Genomic DNA, 15627 nt, shown 5'->3' on the forward strand with positions numbered 1-15627 from the left:
AATTAGGACCTGAGATTTCTACTCTGCAAAGGAAGAAACATGGATCACGTGATCACATCAGTGTGGATCAGGTAATTGGATCATTGGTTACATGGATCACAGTAAACATAAAATAAGAATAAGCCAGTTGCTCAAGAGAACAGTCAATACTTTCTGATAAAATTGATAAACTGTTTTCTTGAAGAAAATGGCACCTCTCCAAAGATATAAATCACAAATAAAATCAGCTTGCTGGCATTGCTCTTTTCTAACCGTATGTTCTGTCAGAACCTAAAAAGAAACTAAAAGTAGAACATTTTTTCATTATAGTTTTGCAAAAGTATAAATTGATCTTTTGTAATATTACAACTTAAAACACAAATATAATTAAACTCCTGCCTATATATAATTATATCAGTATATTTAAGGGTAGTTTTATGTAAAGTCACAGTAGGTAGTAAAATTGCTTCCCTACAGTATCATTTTCCTACTGCAGCTTGAAACTCTGCCATTGTAAGGTGAGAAGTCGGAGGTATGTGTGATGTTCTGAAGGTGTGAAAGGCATTAAAAGTCTGAAAGTTTAGTGATTTAATCTGTGGTCACAGATAACAGTCATCTAAAGATTATACATTTTAGAAATAAGCCCAATTAATTTATTCAAACTCTACATAGTTGCTTTAGCCATTCTTTGAATATAGCTTACTATAGCTCCAAAAATGATTAAGAAATTTATAAAAAGGGAGATACATCTCCAATTAGATCCTTACCATCTCTAGGTCAAGCTCACTAATGTCACAGAGCTGGAGAGAAGGTTGCCTAGTTACTTATGGTGAAAACATCACTGGTTGATGAAAGCAAAAAGCCTGTAACTTTGATCACTCAGAAGCTCAATATTATCATTCCACCAAAAGATTGATTCAAATCAATCATATTGTTACTTTTTTGTGTATTAGCTGTGGCTCTCCATAGGATCCAGACTCATGTTTGGGGTTTTTTTAATGATGTTTATTTTGTGTCATAATTCATTTCAATGGTCCTTTTGGTCAGGTAAGCAAATTTCCTGTCAAACACATTCTCCTCAGAACTCATGAGATGGACTACCCCATCCAAAAGACACTCATGTTAGAATCATAAATCATAGGCCAGAAAATCAAATTCTATTTTTTACATCAACTTGGTGAAAAATTTTTCATTTTTCAAGAGAGAAAAAGTACAGGTAAAAGATTTCCTTGTGGCCTCAGTCATCAATTGTCTTCCCAAGATTTCAATTTCTTTAATATTTCCCGTTCCTCTTGAAAATAGAATTTGATTCTACGTAAACCAGTAGACATGGGGGTTTCAGTGAGTTTGTTAGTTCTCAGAAGTTTCTTTGCTGCATATCGTATTTATAGTGAGGAGACGGGTGATCTGTTAAAATGCTTTGCCATTTCTCTACCATTCCTCAGAAAATTATCACTTACCATAGTCTTCTCTTTCGTGAGAGACCAGAACCATCCTTCCTCCACCTATCAAATTGTCCTTTTTGTTCCATATGTCGTCGGGGACTACTGCTTAAGCAGCTCTGGCAACACTCTCCTTGAAAAAAAGTTCTACTCATTGCCTTACCTAGGAGTGGTATAGAACTGATAATAATTCTTCTTTTAAGCATCTCATTTTTCTACTTACTGACTTCTCGATATTGCTTTACTTTTTCAAAAATTGCCTCTTTTTGCCTTCTTTCTTGGATTATTTTTTTCTTTCTATCTAGCAACTTATCATTTTTACTAATGAGTTAGAAAGAAGAGAAGTGATCCTTGAACTCTTTCACCTTGTGCTCAAACAGATGGTCCAATCTGTTCTCATCACACCAGTAATTGGAAGCTATTTTAGTCAAGATGTCAGACAACCTAGCATATATCTGCATGTTACTAGAATAGTTCTTCATGTTTCCATACCAACAACTGGGACTCACATAAACTATAATCCTCTTTGCCTACCCTGTGTACACAGACACACAGATTTCTCAACTCCTATCTTTAAAACCCAGACAGTCATTACAAATTTACTTGACAAACCATCTATTTTTAACACTTATCCTACTGTGGTTGCATAAACCAGGAAGCATTCCTAGAAAGGAACTACGACGTTAACCTGTCAGCCCAGTCTCTTTCTGATGAACCTCTGCTAATTAGGAAAAATGTGAATAATGTCAGCCTAGCTCTTTAAGCAATCATCGAGTACTCAAAGATCTGTGAAGCAAGCATCTCAAATCACACAGTCACATTTCTGCATCTTCTTTATCATGGAATCCTTGGGCTTATAATAATACAAAACAAATCTACTAACTTGCAAGTGTGGACTTTGTAGACACATATCAAACCATAGATTTAGTTGTATCAGCTAGAGTCCTGGTGAGAAAATATGCCACGTTCAATCTGAGTAATCTAAAGAGAGTTCAATAAAGGGGTGATTTACAAAAGTGTGGACAGGGTTTAGGGAAACTTAGCAAGGGATAGAGTTGAATCTGAGGCTAGCAACTGAGAGAGCTGTTATCCCTAGGTCAGAGGGAGAAGAGTGGGAAGCAGTGACTTGAACTTGAAAAGGGCATTGGTTTGGAGAGGGATTCCTGAGAGAATCTCTGGCCTCCAGTAGAGGGAGGCAGCCAACACTTAGAGAGGGATCCTGAGGAATATGTATGCAAACCTCACTCTCCTACCTGTGCTTCCCATTGGCTGAATCCAACCTGAATCCAGAAAACAGAGAACCTATGGTCTAGATCACCATCCTGGGGCATAGAATAGGGTGGAAAAGAGTGGAAAGTGGAACTTGAGGGAATAAATGGAAAATATTCAACAGAGTTGCTACACTTGAAAATGGAAATCATGTGAGGCAACACGGCAGGCACCACATCTTTCAGTCCAAAGCAGAAAATTTGAGCTCTAGAGTGGCATTCTAGAAGTGGGATGTTACAAGTAGTCTCATTGGGATTCAAAGTGCACAATCCATCATCATATCTTTATATCAATTTCTGAAATAAGTTATCTTTGTATTTCTCATATGGCCTTATGTAGTTGTGCACATAGTAAATTCTCAGGAAGCTCATGTAGAGTCACTGAATAACTTTCCTCTTACATTCCCTACCAGTGCTGTTAGCCTTTTTATCTTGTATGTGTTTCCATCAAGTTCCAAGAACAGTCATGGATCCACATGCAATGGTATGGCAGATTTGGACAAATAATACAGAATGCTGTATTATTTATTTATTTATTTATTTATTTTTTGTGAGGAAGATCAGCCCTGAGCTAACATCCGTGCTAATCCTCCTCTTTTTGCTGAGGAAGACCGGCTCTGAGCTAACATCTATTGCCAATCCTCCTCTTTGTTTTTTTCCCCAAAGCCCCAGTAGATAGTTGTATGTCATAGTTGCACATCCTTCTAGTTGCTGTATGTGGGACGTGGCCGGAGAAGTGGTGCGTTGTTGCACGCCCAGGATCCGAACCCGGGTCGCCAGCAGCGGAGCGCACGCACTTAACCGCTAAGCCAGGGGGCTGGCCCCCCAAATGCTGTATTTTAACAGTTGGGGTCAAAGCAGTGCAATTGCCGCCATATCCAAGAGAAGTGAGATCAGCAGCAACTCCCATATGTCAAGTGAATTCATTTAGAAAAGTCTCGTGGAATAGTTTGTAGTTTTACCACGACACTGTCTCACAGAGGCAAAATGACATGGACGGAGACGTTCGGAAGAAATTCAGAGACTCCTCTTCTTCTCCATTTCACAATGAAAAAAAAAAAAGGAGTAGTGCCAGCCAGTTTCAGGGGCAAATAGATGCAAGAACATTTTTTTCTGCCCCACAAAGATGAATTGCCTGTAATGATCGCCATTTGAAAATTACGGTCTCAAATTTTAAGCATCTATCTGGTATTTTTAAAAGCAGGTAAGTCGTCTTCTGATGGAAATGCACATGCTTTGCTCTTCTGCAAAATATATTGCATCCAAGAAAAGGGTTAATTTTTCTCCTCTAAAATTTCAGTATCTTGGGTAACCTATGGAAAAAAATCTGTATTGGGTAGTGCAATCAAGGCTACACATAAGTATGTAGCTATATTACTTTTTAGGCACAGAAGCAAAGTCTTTATGTTCTAGGAGCTAATTAAGATAAAGATTTGCTTGGCATGCAATTTTCCTTCCTTAACATCTTTTATATTGAAGTCACTCTGACTTACAGAGCATCCTACATTTTAGTCACTGACCCATAAAGTACAAACGAAAGCTGGTAAAAGAATAGCAATGTGCATTCTGAATAACTTGCTGGGAAATGCCTCAAACTTGAAAGACATTTTAATAATAATTCACCAGCCAATTCCATTAGTCTTAAAGACCAGAGAAGCACAAAGAGAAAATCTGAATTACACAGCTCCTCCTGCTATAATTTAAAGATATTTCAAGCTAAATTTAAACCTTTTGGATGTGGCATCTTGCTGTTTTTGAGCCAGGAAAATGCAAGATACTAATAGTAAAACCCAATTAATGATAAACGATATTTCTGTACTTCACACTTTGCTCCTAGTGAGTGCCATTTATATTTCAACACCATATTTTAAAAACTTTCTTCCTTTAAAGAAACATACCAAGCAGGGGTATTTAAACTGGTTTTATGATATAATTGTGACATCTATTTTTTTAAATAAGGATTTTTTTCCTTTGTGTGGACTTCAGCCTTTTTGTCAATATCTCCTGTATCGTACATTTTTGTTCCAACTGTGCTATATGCATAATGCTAGCAGCATCCTCTGTGAATGAATCTGTTTTTTTCTGAACACTTTCTCAAATTACTGCTTTGTTTTTTATTTTTTTACATGTATATTAATTTCTTGGGGCTGCTGTAACAAAGCGCCACAAACTGGGTGGCTTAAACATTAGAAATGTGTTGTGTCACAATAAATTCTGGAGGCTAGAAGTCCAAGATCAAGGCGTCTGCAGAGTTGGTTCCTTCTGAAGGCTGTGAGGAAGAATCTGTTCCATTGCTCTCTCTGGGCTTCCGGTGATCTGCTGGCGATCTGGCATTCCTTGGCTTGTAGATGCATCACCTCGATCTCTGCCTTCATCTTCACAGGGCGTTCTCCGTGTGTGTCTGTGCCCAAATTTCCCTTTTTGATAAGGACCTCAGTCCTATTGGATTGGAGACTCTCTCTAAATCCAGTATGACCTTATCTCAGCTTAACTAGTTACATCTGCAGGACCCTATTTCCAAATGAGGTCATTCTGAGATACTGGAGGTTAGTAGCTCAACATATGAATTTGTGTGTGTGGGAGGGGGGTGTGCAGGACACAATCAACTTATGACAACAAGTAACATATTACAAAAGGAAGGCAGAACTTTTTAATGCTGTGTTTGAGTGGTTTCCTCCATCTTGAGAGATAGATTGTGTTTACTGGTTAAGTCTTAGGATCTTTTAATCAGCCTTCTTGATGGTCTGCTTGCCATTACATCCAACGGAGATATGCCCTTGGATACTAATTGTGTTTGTGAAACAATGCATAGTTCTAATACATTAACAAAAAAGTAGAATCACACCAAAGTGAAGGCCCCCAAACAGAGGTGTACAAAGCAACCTTTCTCATTGCTGGCTTTCGTCTTTTGTAGTAGCCTCCTTGATCAGGATAGTCTTATAAAAATATTAAAAAGATGACTTGACTGTAATCCCAGCTTCCCATCAGAGATTCAAGTGATAACTGAAGTCATTCCAATAGGTAAGTAAAAACCGTGGGTCTGTTCCTACTCTCTTCTAGCCAATAGTCTATAGTCTGCTGAAACAGCTGTTTACCGTAAAGGGTTCTGATTTAACCAACCTGAACCTAGTTTGCCTAAGATAATATAAATATGTTTTCACTCAGAAATTCACAAAGAAAACATATAAACAAACAAAAACCATATGAAAGAAATGGTAAACCAAGTAATTAGAGAAACACAAATTAAACCAAGATAACATTATTCTTTAGTAAATCAGCATAAGTGTTATTTATGATAAATAAACTTGTATGTGTGTCCTACAAGTCATTGAGGCTCTGGTCATTAATTTCAGTCATTTTTTTCTTTTAGTGCTTGAGTTTCCATCGTTTCAATTACTTCACTTTCAAGTTTACTAGTGAACTTCTACAATATCTATTCTGGTTTTAAGCCCATTCAGTGAGTTTTTTCTTGCTCTTTGTTTTATATGTTCTTTGCTCTATATGTTCTTTATCTTTTATTTCTATTCTCATTATGTTCATTTCCCTTTAATACTTGAACATATTGACTATATTTATGTAAGCTCTTTTAAAGTTCTTGTCTTCTAATTCCACAATTTTTGCTTTTTATATATCTTTTTCTATTGCCTATTTTTTCTCCTGTTAATGGATAACATTTTTCTTTTTTGCATGTCTTTGCATGTCCAGTAATTTTGGATATGGTGAATATATGTTGAAGAGGACTGGATTTTGTAGTCTTCCTTTCAAGAGTGTTAAAGTTTGCTCTGTCATGTATTTGAGTTAATTGCAAAGCAACTTGATCTTTTCATAGCTTGTGTTTCAGCTTTGTTAGAGTGACTGTAGAGTAGCCTTTATTGTAAGGTTTAGCCACATTACAGAGTCATGGCCTTTCTATCATCCTCACTAGATGCCCAGGTGCTCAACGATGACTCTCAGTCTATCTGGTTGAAACATAAAATATCTTCCAGCCCTTTGTGAGGTCTGAAAACTATTCAGATTACATCTTGCCGGTTGTTCTTTTCCCAATCCCATGTCATTTCCCCCTACACATATGAGGCTTGGTATTCATCAACAGAACCAAGGGCGTCCCTATGTGGATTTCTAGAGCTCTTTCTCCAGCAGTTCTCTCTGACCTGGTACTCTTCCTTGCAAATTGCAGCTGCCGAATTCTTCCAAAATTAGGCTCCATCTCCTCAAATCCAGGGGACCCCCATGCTTTCCTTGAGGTCCCACTCCCTGAACCATGATCCAGAAAGTGTTTCCATACAGATAGCCAGGATGTTCCTCCAACTCCCCTCTTTAGTTTCCCTTGTCTCATGGATCACAGTTCTGACTGTTCTGTTTTCTAATATCTGAAAACTATTTCAATTTTTGTCCAGTATTCTAGTTGTTTGTGGCAGGAGAAAAAACCTGGATTCAATTACTCTACCAAAACCATGGCAGGATACAATACACATTCGATAAACAATTTTTAATAGAATTTTTTCTTTAATGGTTAGTGCTGTTTTTGTCCTATTTAATCAAAATCATGAAAATAATCACTTAGGTTTCCTCTAATACTTTTATTGTTTTGCTTTTAGCAATTAGATCTGCAATTCATCTGAAAAATATTTTTTCTGTGTGGTGAGTTAGGGTCAAGATCATTTTTTTCCATGTGAATATCCAAATAGCCTAGGACTATTTATTAAAAGCATTTGCCTTTTATTAATGAACTGCTGTGTATGCTTTCACAAAAAATGTGACTGTATATGTCAGTTTATCTGGAGACTCTCTATTCTTTTCCATTGATCTGTTTGTCTATTTTTGCATCACCTCCACAGTCTTGATTACTGTAGCTCTAGAATAATCTAGATAAACAGTTTAAGTCTTCCAGCTTTGTTTTTCACAAAGTTACCTTGGCCATCCTTGGCCTTTCGCATTTCCTAATGCATTTTAAATTCAGCTTGATAATTTCTTAAATAAACAAAGAAAAAACAAAGAAAAAACAAAGAAACCCTGATGCGTTTTTTTATTGTGATCTTCTTGGAACTAAGATTAATGTAAGAATTATTTAAGTCCTTAGCTAATGAGGTTTCTAAAACCTCATGAAATATCTTTCCATTTATATAGGCTTCATTTAATTTCTGTCAATTGGTTCTTGGATTTTAGTAAAGAGATTTTGCACATCATTATTTAGATTTATTCCCATGTATAAGATGTTTTTGATGTTACTATAAGTAGTATCTTTCTTGCAACTTTTTTTTCTATTCATTTGTTGTTGGTATATAAACATACAATTGTTTTTTGTTTATAATCATCAATATAGTGACATTGCTTGATATACTATTAATTTAATGGTTTTTAAATTATTTTGGAATTTCTATGTACAAAATTGCCTTGATCTACAAGTATTGACATCTTTATTTCCCTCTTAACTATTCTTACACTTCTCTATTCTTTTTTTTCTTGTCTTGTTTTATTGGCTAGGAACTGAATTAAAATATAGGGTAAAAGAGGTGTCATCATCTTGTTCTTAATCCTGAGGGGATATTTTCAATATTTCACCATAGTGTATGACTTTTCCTATAGGTTCTTTATTGATACTCTCTGTCAGATTAAGAAAATTCTTTTCTATTTCTAATTTGCAAGCTTTGTCTGTGTGTTTTAGTCACAAATGAGTGTTGAATTTAACCAAATGCTTTTTCTATCAATATAATCATATGACCTTTACTTTTTATTCAATAATGTAGCAAATTATGTTGATTGATTTTTTTCTAATCTGTATTTATCTACCTGGAATAAACCCCACTCAGTCTTGTAGATCGAACTTTCTGATGTCTGTTAAAGAACCTTCTCAGATAAATTGATTATGAACACATGTAGGCGTTTTTCTGAAAATTTGGCACAAAAGAAGGAGCTTATAAACATGACAATTCAGATAATTCCTCTGGGAGGGACATTTTATGGAGGAAAATGGCTGCATAATAGTCATTAGATTGGATAAAATATAATGCAATGGCTGGTGAAACATAGACTATTTGGGAGATTGGGTAAAAGATGGTAGGCTCTTCTTAAGGTTGAATACTGTTAGGATTTGGGAAGGGGCTCTTAAGTTTATTAATGTCTATCAGAAAATTGCTGAAGAATTTTATCGGGAATGGTAAATACTTCCAGAAGGAACACCTAATCATGTTAGACCATAAAATTCTTCCAGTTTTTGGACAATACTTTTTTATGTCAAACAAAGGATCTATTTGTTAATTAAGAGGGTCATTAAAAGCTATGAAACCTGCCTAAGATTTCATCCAGTTGTAGAACAAAAGAAATAGTTCATAATGGAAGTTTAGAGAGATAGTGGTGGAAAGAATGAAGATATTGTTTGCTTGTGCCCTATTGAGTCCAGCTGGTCTCTATACCATATACCCTTGATTCATCACTTACGTTTCTAGTTATTCTACATAAGAGGATAATCATGTATGGATCACATATACAGCTATTAATATTTTCATCGTAACATGACTTATACCAAAAATAAATAAGAAAACTAGAGAAGGTGGGAGGAGGGGTAGAAAAAAAAGAAAATACTTCAATGCTTACTATCAAAGGAATGATTATATAATTAGGATCCATCAGTAAAACTAAATAATTCTCAGCAACCATTCAAATGACTATTATAGAATGTTTTCATTAACATTAACGTTAATCATCCATTTTAAATGAACAACAAAAATGGTAGATTACAATACAGTATGTTCTCATTAAAAATAATGTCTATACAAAGAATATATATAATAATCATGTCTGTAATAACATGGAAAGGCTATGTTAAATTATTTCTGGGATAATAGATTATTTTTATTTTCTTCTTTTTGATTGTTTTATATCTTTATTAAATGTGTTTTGCTTTTATAATAAGAAAAAATGAATCTTGTAATAATATATTTTCTTGTAGTTAGACACAAATACAACCTTTCCATATTGTCTTATAAAAGCCTCCAAAACCCTTTTAATAAGAAGCTTTCCTCTGTGTGAAGCAATTCTTTAATATACTTTACTGAATGTATATTAAAAGGTCAAGAGAGGTACTGCATTTAGCTTCTGTCTTATTTCCTGCACTGCCATATTGAGAATACAGCTTAGTATGTTTTTATGCCAAGCATGCCTGCCACAAGGAGAGCACATTATTTCACCACAGCCCATGGCATCCTTTGTGCAAATTGGCTGTCAAGTAACCCACCAAATGCAATTTATCCAGTGCTCCTTACAGTTACTGGAGGTTCTGGAATTACGTCACTGGCCATTTCATCGACAGCAATACTTTGTTACTTCATCAAGCATGAGAATTTGCCTGTACAAAAGGGACAGGCAGAAGAATGCAGTGGACCTAAGTGTCTTCTAGTCAATGATGACAACAGTCTTGAAAGCAGAGTAATAATGAGTAGGCAAGCCCTTGAGTGAGTCAGATTCCCATTATACGTTTGAAGAATGTGGTGCCAAAATACAGTAGCCAGCCGCCCATCTGCAAGCCACAGCTTCTACAGAGCCAGGCATGAGTACAGGGTGCTGGATGTAATCAGCTTCCTTTATTCTGGCAGGACTCTGATTGGAAAAATTATTGCTGCAGTGTTCCAAGCCCAGTGTGAGTCCTATTGGTTCTTGTTATCACTGCATATAATGTCTCAGAGATAATAGACAGCTGAGAAAAAGAGTAGATACTTAACCCATATGCAAGGTGGAAATCAGTTCCCAATTGTCTGTATATATCTTTTGTTTATAAATAACATATTAAATTTGGTGGTAATGCATCTCCTGACTGTTAGCCATTATTGTTTGCAATAAAATAAATCAACAGAAAATTTTCTTTCCAGATATTTCGTAATACCGCAATGCCATATACAAATACTTGCCACCAAATGATAAAATAATTATTGAATGCAATTAAAACCCCAAATATCCAATTCTCTAAGGGAATGCATTATTCTAAATAAGTTAATTGTGCAAATGATTGGGATCTCACCCTTTTTGTACTTAATTTTTCTTCGATAGCTTTTAAAAATGATTGTATATTTCTCCAACTTTCTAAGCCATCATATGAAATAGAATGTAAACATTGTTGATGTATAGTCCTAAATTTTACGATGTTCTATAGATGTGGAAATTTAGGCCATTGGACAGAATACATATGGGCCCTAGACACCTGCTTTCTTAGGGGAAAAATTTATGATTTCATTGTTTCTGTTTATTATTTGTAGCTTTGTTTTAAAAATGCAGAACTGGATCTGAATAATCTCCATAACACAGATAGTTTTCTGCATATACACACAATTTTAAAAACTGTCTTCTTGACTGGTACCGTTAATAATCTTTATAGTATTATAGTCTTCATCATATTGTTTACAATATATTTATCATCAGAACAATGTACCATAGCCTCTTTCTTATTAATTTAATCTCATTTTCTTTCTCATTGTGCCTCATTTGTAGATAGGCACTTAATTATTAGTATTTGTGAATTGTTACTTAGTGGATGGATTACAATTTTTTTCATGTAAAACATAGCATATTGCCACACATTTTTTCCAATCTAATTTCTTTTTTGTTTACCTTTCAATGGGCTTCTAGTTGCTAGCAAGGACCTTCAAATGTAACTAGAAGAAGAAAACTTCACATTCTCTTCGAGCAATAGAAGACAAGCTTGTTTCTGGTCAATACTTACACTGAGATCAACTAGAAAAACTGAAGAAGATTTAGGTAGAAATATATATACTCAAAGACCTTAGAAAGTTACCAAGCCAGTAAGGAATTATGGGACTGAGAAAATGTCCAGAGAGGTAAGCCTAATATTTAATACCTCTTTGTCCCTTGAATATTTACCTTTTGGAAAATAGTAGTTGAGGGAGTAAGAAGCTGAGCAGAGATGTTTACAGCCTCATAGATATATGGGTACTAAAGTTAGAATTCTTGTCAAGGAAAAAGAACCCTGGTAAACACCCAAGGTTTTCAGCTGGAACACCAAAGGACCACAGCCCGGGAGTATGTATATCAGAAATAGAACAGCCCTTGTAAGAACTGAAGCCCGGATTCTAACTTGTTCAATCTCTACTTAGACTGATTAGATTATAGTAACCAACAAATAGCTCAACAACTTGCCAGTAGCAAAATTAAATTCTCTCTAGAGGAAAATAAGAAATCAGAGATTCAAATTATGTTTACATTTTTATGCACTGTATTTGGCATCAATCAAAAATAACTAGGACTACAAAGACATGAAATATTTCATAAAACCAAGAAGAAAATACAATCATAACCAGAAGTGATCCAGCTATTACAATTATCTGGTATGGATTTTCGAATAACTCTTATCATTTTATTATATATTATTTATCTTTTAAAATAACTGTTATATCAAACCAAAATTCTACATCTAACAAAATTACTATAAAATTAAAAGACGTAAAGTAGAATTTCAGAGAACTGTAAACTACTTTAAAAAAGAAATGGAAATGGAAATAAAATGGAAAATGAAAGTAAAAAGTACTACTGAAATTAGTAATTCAATGGAAAAATTTAACAGCAGGTTAAACATTGCTGATATATGAAGTTAACCGGGAAGCTGAGGAAAAGAAATATCTATACTGAAGCACAGAGAGAAAAGGAATGAAAAACACACCAAAAAGAGCATAAAAGACAAATGGGATTCAAAGGAAAGGTCAACTATATACGGAGGTTAGGGTCAGAAAAAGAGGGAAGGGGAGGTGGAGAGAGCTAATGACCAAGAATATACCAAAACTCGAAAGATACATGAAGTTACAGGTTCAAGAAGTTCTGTGAACCCCGAAGAGAATAAATATAGAGAAAACAACACCTACACACATCATAGTGAAAGTGCATAAAATGAAAGTAAATATTAAAAACAGCCAGAAAAAAAAGACATATTGACATCAAACAAGAAAACAAGACTGACAACTGACTTCTTAAAATTAGCAAAAGAAGCCAGAAAACAAATGAATGACATCTTCATATTGAGCAAAAATAATTTCAAACCAAAATTCTACAGCCAACAGAAATATTCTCCAAAAATTAAGGCAAGGGACCTTCACTGCTGGCCACAATTAAGTATTATACGTGCAGGAAATCCAATATAATCTACAGATAAACTATTAGAATTAATAAAGGAACTTATTAAGATCCCTCTATACAAGGTCAACACACAAGAAGAATTTACATTTTTGTATATAGGTGACAAATAATTAGAAAAAGAAACTCTTAAAATATATTAATAATGATAGCATCAAAACCACAAATAGCTAGGCATAGCTCTTTTTAAAATGTATAAAAAATTATGAAATTATGAAACATTATTAACAAAATTACAGGTGACCTAAACAAATAGAGGGATGTACTGTGTTCATGGAATGAAAGACTAAATATTTAAAAATGCAGTTATCACCAAATGATTTATAAATCAGTACAATTCCCATCAAAGCCCCAGCAGGTAACTTTTGGAAAGTGACAAGCTGATTTTAAAACTTATATGAAACTGAAAACTGTTAAAAATAGCCAAGAAAATCTTGAAAGAACAGAAAGAACAAAACTGGGGGACTTTTACTCCCAGTTATCAAGATTTGCAAATCTGGAGAAGTCAAGACCTGAGATATTGGCACAATGAGATGCAAATAAGCAAGTAAAACAGGATAGAAGATCTAGAAACAGACACAAACATGTACGGACACGTGGATACGACAAAGACAACATTAAAGAGCACTGGGGAAAATACTGGTATTTCCGTAAATTGAATTTGATCAATGGGATATCTACACAGAAAGAAATAATCCTTGCCCTCTACCAATACCAATCTAAGGATTATAGATTTAAGTATAAAAGGTAAAACAATAAATCTTCTGGCTGGCAAAAATTTCTTATCAAGTTAGCACTAACCATTAAAGTTTAATAAAAATGGACTACAGTAAAATAAGGAGGTATGTTAACAAAAAGACATCATTAACAGAGTGAAAATATAAATTGCAGATGGCAAAAGATATTTCTAATATCTACAACCAACAAAGGGCTTGTACCTGGAGTACATTTCTTTTTTTAATTTTAAAAATCAGTAAGAGAAAGATTGAGAATACAATAAAAAATAAATGAGCAAAAGACTCAAGAAGAGACTTCTCAAATGGTCTGTAAAAATGTAAAAAGTTTCCTGGCCTCACAAATAACAAGGAAATTAAAAAGACTAGCAATACCAAGTGTTGGCTAGGATGAGGAGCGACAGCAATCATCATACTCTACTGATGGAAATGAAAATTGACACATCCACTTTGGAAAACTGGTGGTGGCTACTCAAGCTCAACAAATCCATGCCTTACGACCCAGCAGTTAACCCAACTCAGTATATAACCAACAGAATTCTATACTTCTGCGCACCAAAAGACCTGTGCAAGAATGTTCATCACAGCATTGCTGAAGGCCCTATTCTCACTCCTAAATATTCATTGCAGCACTATTTGCAATAGCCCAAACTAAATGTCTATGCATTTTGGTATATTCACAGAATGTAATACCATTCAGCAATGAAATATAAATGAATTACTGCAACATTCATCAACAAGGATGAATCTCGCAAACACAAGGTTGAGTAAAAGAAGCCAAACACAAAATAGGACATACAGTATAATTCCATTTATATACAACTCAAAAACAAGTAATATTCAATTATGGTATGAGAAATAAGGATAATAGGTAACTTGTGGTTGGGGGTAGAATTTCTGGAGGGAGTCATGTGGGGCATCTGGGATGCTTTTTCCATAGATTTGGTCACTTTATGAAAGTTTTTAATTTGTACACTTTTCTGAATGTATGTCTTAAGTCAGTAAAAGTTTATTTAAAACATTTTTAAACATGCAAAATTAATATGTGGTATTAAAAATCAGAATAGTAATTACCTTTGGGAGCAAGTCTGAAAGGGGCATCTAGGTTGCTGGTAATGTTCTGTTTGAGGACCTCAATCATGTTTACATTAGTGTTTTCACTACGATTTGTGAAATTTTTTTATATTTCAATAAAAATATTTGTTAATAATTGTTTAAGATAAATATTTGTATTTTTTGAATCTTTCTTTATGTGATATATTTCACATTTTTTAAGTATTTAAAAACAATACCACCTTCATCCAATTTTTTGCACTGATAGGCAAGAACATGTCAACTGTATAATCAATACTAAAAACTATTTCTTCTTAATATGTATTGCAATAGAATGAGGTTCTCTATAGTAAAATATATGCGTCTTTAGGCAAATAATAACGCGGTTGTGATCTGATATAGAAATCTCTGGCATCTGAAATAAGAGATGAAATTTGAGTCCAAGAAACTGATCTATTTAAATTTCAATGGCTTGAAAATAAGTTTTGCACTCTGCAACTCTGGAAGAAGGAAAAGAATCTTAATTTTAAAAACAATATGTATGTAAAAGGATAGGCATAATTAACAGCTTAAATCTAACTTGTGGGTACTACTGGAATTTAAATCTATCTTGATCTGCCTGGAATACTGGTGAGTGAGGCCAACAGAGGGCCAGAGGAATCTCCCTGGATATAACAGTTTAACTGAAGAGACCACTAGCACAAATGTTACGGATAACTCAGATTCACATTTTCTTTTGACCCAATGCCCTGCACTCTTCAGATAACTAGCTGAGCCCTGAGAGAGATGGGATAGAAGCAAAAACTGAATAAATACTCAAACTCAAACACAAAGTGTAACAGAGGTACAAACTTGCCCTCTTTCTGGAGCAACATGACTCTGATGTTGGTGGAAAAAATTTCTACTGCTTTGGAATAGAGGCACTGGCACACTGCACCATTGTCAGATGAGGACAGAAGGAAACAGCACCATGACAAGCATGGCTGACGTTCCATTATTTGCACTAGTGGCCAAAGG

This window comes from Ceratotherium simum, chromosome 27 (genome assembly GCF_057802395.1).
Source record: "Ceratotherium simum simum isolate JZ-2026a chromosome 27, ASM5780239v1, whole genome shotgun sequence".
NCBI lineage: Eukaryota > Metazoa > Chordata > Mammalia > Perissodactyla > Rhinocerotidae > Ceratotherium > Ceratotherium simum.